This window comes from Nycticebus coucang, chromosome 6, assembly GCF_027406575.1.
Source record: "Nycticebus coucang isolate mNycCou1 chromosome 6, mNycCou1.pri, whole genome shotgun sequence".
NCBI classification, from domain to species: Eukaryota; Metazoa; Chordata; class Mammalia; order Primates; family Lorisidae; genus Nycticebus; species Nycticebus coucang.
Genome location: NC_069785.1, coordinates 88987543 through 88992769, shown reverse-complemented (window position 1 = coordinate 88992769; position 5227 = coordinate 88987543). Strand labels below are relative to the sequence as shown.

Here is a 5227-nt window from a genome sequence, read left to right as displayed (position 1 = left end):
TTCACCCTGTGATCAGAGGAAGTATGAAAATGCAGAAGAGGAGGAGAAAGGTGTTGGCTGAGATTCCAATACCAGTTTGTAAAATCATGCAGTTTTAGATGGTAGCATAAATGAAAAATAAGTTCATTGTTGTACTAAAAGTGAAATAGTTGTATATCTAAAAACATCAACAGACATTATCAGTGTTTTTTTATAGTCAAAATTATCTCCACCAAAAGGCTTTTTTCTCCCCACAATTAACTCTTCCTATGTGATAGAAAAGATTAAAAATACAGCTGCACAGGGAAGGCTGGATGTGGTATGTACATTTTTATCTCACTTGCACAATGTATTTGATTTCATTAATGGAATTTTGAGTTCCAACAAAATAAGTTTATATTTCTATAAATATCCAGTGTGTGATTGCATGAAATAGAAAAATTATTTTTTAAGTATTATTTGGGGTTAGGGACTTATGAAATTTAAAACCAGCTGTTTTCAATTATGAAATAAAAAAGAATATAAAAAAAGGCCTTTAATTAAGGGATTCAAGTTTGAACACTTTTCCATACATTACGATGGAAATTAGGACCATAAATAGTATGTATATTTTAACACAAAATGTGTCATTTTAAAATTATTACCCATACGTGAAAATAGTCATCAAATAGAATTTTCCTAATGTATTAATTTTTATTTTTCTATTTCAAATTTAAAATCCTTATTATCACAGATGTTTATTTCACTTGTTTAAATAAATATTCAATAACATTGTTTTAAAAATATACAGTTTTAGCATTATATAGGTATTTATTCATATGATGCCTCAGTATACAGGGTGTCTATAAATTTTGTGCGCAAAACAGCCAAACTTTATGGACACCCGATATAATGCGTCAGTGTACATACTCAGTGTATGCAGGCATGCGCACACACACATATACACTGCATCAGCATTATTTAAGCCAAATAACGAATATAATGTGTATGCATATATATTAAATTCTTCTATGCATATATACACACATGTAGTAAGTCCTCATTTAATGTCATTGATACGTTCAAAGCAACTGTGACTTCAAGCAAAATGATGTACTTATCAAGGAAAGCAATTTTACCATAGGTAAATTGAAAAAAAGTGATAAATTTCTATGGAATAGAAAATGTCATTTCACTTAAAGTTGCAGTTTCCAAGGACCTATCAATGGTAAGTGAGAACTGATGTGCACAAAACACCAGCACCTCCACTGTCACGTTGGTAAGACGCCCCCACCGCGTCTGCTCCTAGAGTTCCTGTCCTTACTCTTTCAACAGCGCTGCTTTACTGCTCTGAGTTCCCTCTTCCATATGCAGCACAGAAAATGCTAATGAGAATGGAAATGACTCCATAGCATTTGTAGGGCTGAGCAAAAGTCAATTTCACACTAATGGTGAGAGAAACACCAAAACAAATTCCTGGAGAACCAATAATGTGAAGGTGAGTCTTTCTACCATTACATCTCCTATAGTCACACTGTTTCTGTCCCCTCAAAATTTATATTATAACCTTATCAATGGCTGGGTGTGGTGGCCATTGACAAGGTTATAACATAAACAACGTAGTGATGCTAGCCTGCAGTCCACCTTCCAAGGAGAAAGAATACCTCAGAGGAGGAGGCACAAGTTCGTGGGGAAGTCAACCTGGGCTAGGGACAGGCCTCTTGTCACAGCAGCATCAGAGGCCACAGAAACCCATGATGTTGGGTCCCAGGGAAAAAGACCCATTTTGTTGAGGGGTATCTTTCACTTCAACTGAGAAAAAGGCATGCTGCAGAGTAAAGTGCTTGCCTGTGCTTCCAGTCCATGGCCAGTCCATTCCAGGCAATGACTGGTGGCCCCACATCCTGGTTCTTCCTGGACTTGTAACGGGGCTACCGCCACCAACGCAGCCTGCGAAGTGGGCAGTGTGCAGGTGGCGAGGGTTGCCTGGCTGGTCGCTCTGGGGCAATTCTGTTGGATCTCCAGCAGAAGAGGGACCGAAGACAATTGCAGGTGGGCAGGGGCTCGGGACTTGGAGAGGGCTGTGGTGGGGCATGGCCCGCCAAGAACAGGGGACTGGGAGGAGGCTGTGGAGGGGGGTGACCAGGCAGGAACAGGGGGATGGGAGGGGAGTGGGGAGGGGGGTTACCAGGCAGGAACAGGGGGCTGGGAGGGGGCTGTGGAGGGGGGTTACCAGGCAGGAACAGGGGGCTGGGAGGGGAGTGGGGAGGGGAGTGACCAGGCAGGAACAGGGGGCTGGGAGGAGGCTGTGGAGGGGGGTGACCAGGCAGGAACAGGGGGCTGGGAGGGGGCTGTGGAGGGGGGTTACCAGGAAGGAACAGGGGGCTGGGAGGGGGCTGTGGAGGGAGGGCACCAGGCAGGAACAGGGGGCTGGGAGGGGGTTGTGGACGGAAGTGACCAGGCAGGAACAGGGGGCTGGGAGGGGGTTGTGGACGGAGGTGACCAGGCAGGAACAGGGGACTGGGAGGGGGTTGTGGACGGAGGTGACCAGGCAGGAACAGGGGGCTGGGAGGGGGTTGTGGACGGAGGTGACCAGGCAAAAACAGGGGGCTGGGAGGGGACTGTGGACGGAGGTGACCAGGCAAAAACAGGGGGCTGGGGAGGGACTGTGCAACAGTGAGTGTGGGCAGGGACCGGGGGCGAGAAAGGGTACAAGAAGTGGCAGGGGCAGGCAGGGACCGTGTTCGAGAAGGGGTTGATGACCTAAATAGGTCCAGGGGGCACCAGAGGCGAGGAGGTGGCATGAGTGGGGTCAGGGGAACAGGCTGGGGATAGAGAGGGATGGGTGGGAGACGTGGGACGACTGAAGGGCAGCAGGAGCGGGAGAAACATTGCTTTGCTGAAACAAAGGAGATAAAAAGCCAGATGAAATGTTAGATCTACACAAGCCATGACAGAGAGATGAAGGAACATTCAATATCTATGGATGAGTGAAATGTTAGTCTAAAACAACTCCATTTTCAAGTCCTCGTGCACAATCTCTGGTGAGAGCTGAGTGGGCCGCATATAGATGGAGGTTCCCCAAGGGCACTACCACCACCACAGCCACTCTCATCCAGGCCTATCTGCTCAGAGGCACCTGTGGTCTAATCTATGCCTCGGCCACTTCCGAGTGTCATGGACACCTGCCGTTTGCTCTTCTTCATTCGATCCATGGCCACCGGCGGGGGTGGGGCGAGCAGCCGCTGCGGGGCTGGCGCGGTGGTGCCTGGGGCGACGGCCCGGGCTCAGGCCGCGCGACCTCCTTCTCCTCCTGTTGGCCGCAGGCGCTGGTCCCAGCAGTCCTTGAAGATTGGGTCTGATGGGGAGGGTGACCAGGCTTGGGCCACATCCTAGGATGAGGTGCAGGCTCCAGTGAGGATGCACATGCGCAAACATCCCCCACTCCAGATCTCCACTGAGGACATTAACAAGCGCCTGTCACTACCAGCTGACATCAGGCTGCCTGAGGGTTACCTTGAGAAGCTGACTCTAAATAGTCCCATTTTTGACAAGCCCCTTAGCCGCTGCCTCCGTCGTGTCAGCCTGTCGGAGATTGGCTTTGGAAAACTAGAGACCTACATCAAGCTGGACAAACTGGGCGACGATACCTATGCCACGGTATACAAAGGCAAAAGCAAGCTTACAGACAACCTTGTAGCACTCAAGGAGATCAGACTTGAACACGAAGAGGAGGCGCCCTGCACCGCCATCCGGGAAGTGTCTCTGCTCAAGGACCTCAAACATGCCAACATTGTTAGGCTACGTGACATTATCCACACGGAGAAATCCCTCACCCTTGTCTTTGAGTACCTGGACAAGGACCTGAAGCAGTACCTGGAAGACTGTGGGAACCTAATCAACATGCACAAGGTGAAACTGTTCCTGTTCCAGCTGCTCCATGGCCTGGCCTACTGCCATGGCAGAAGGTGCTGCACCGAGACCTCAAGCCCCAGAACCTGCTTATCATCGAGAGGGGAGAGTTCAAGCTAGCTGACTTTGGTCTGGCCCGGGCCAAGTCAATCCCAACAAAGACATACTCTAATGAGGTGGTGACACTGTGGTACCGGCCACCTGACATCCTGCTTGGGTCCACAGACTACTCCACTCAGATTGACATGTGGGGTGTGGGCTGCATCTTCTATGAGATGGCTGACCCCTCTTCACGGGCTCCACAGTGGAAGAACAGCTGCCCTTCATCTTCGGCATCTTAGGAACTCCAACTGAGGACACGTGGCCAGGCATCCCGTCCAATGAGGAGTTTAAGACATACAACTATCCCAAGTACCGAGGCCCTTTTAAACCATGCACCCCGACTTGATAGTGACGGGGCTGACCTCCTCTCTAAGCTGCTACAGTTTGAGGGTCGAAATCGGATCTCTGCAGAGGATGCCATGAAACGTCGATTCTTCTTCAGTCTGGGGGAGCGGATCCACACACTTCCTGGCACTACTTCCATATTTGCACTAAAGGAGATTCAGCTACAAAAGGAGGCCAGCCTTCAGTCTTCATCAATGCCTGACTCAGGCAGGCCAGCTTTCCACGTGGTGGACACCGAGTTCTGAGTTCTAAGCCACAGACCGAGGCCCCAGCAGGCAGCAGCTGGAGGGATGCCACACCCCTCGCAGGGCAGCCCCCAACTGCATCCTTCTCCTTGCTACCTGCCTACCTGCCTGAGCCATGTTCACCTGCCCACTGGTCCCCTGCTGCCCACCTGAACACCCCACCATTGGCCTGTCAACCCACCCATTGACCTGTCTGCTGGGTGCTAACAAAGCTCTCATCACGCCTTCAAAAAAATAATAATAATAAAACAACTCCATTATTTATCATTCCAATTACATGACATTCTGGAAACGCAAAAATATAAAAACAGTGCAAATCTCAATAGTTGCCAGGGTTTGTGGACCAACAAAGGGTAAGGGGCCTTTGAGGGCAGGGAGACGGCACCGCATGAGGACACAATGGGCAACAGGGCATTGAAGGTGTCACAACTGACAGAAATGCCCAGTGGAAAGAGTGAACCTGAATGGAAATGATTAACTTTAGAGAATCAGATGTCAAGTTTTAGATTAATTGTAACAAATGTATCCCAGTAAGTGAAGATGTTATTGATCATTGCCAATAGGACATAGGGGAGAGAGGAAAGATTGATAGGGGAACATGGATCCATTTTTATGTCAACCCCAAACTCTTCTAGATGAGGTGATGCCTTTATTAGAAATCATCA

The 5227-nt window shown here is 48.8% G+C and overlaps 1 pseudogene; it reads left to right on the top strand.

Annotated features, from left to right (window-relative positions):
• Positions 1-3135: 3135 nt before the first annotated feature.
• LOC128588782 (cyclin-dependent kinase 16-like) lies at positions 3136-5021 on the top strand (annotated as a pseudogene).
• Positions 5022-5227: the final 206 nt, after the last annotated feature.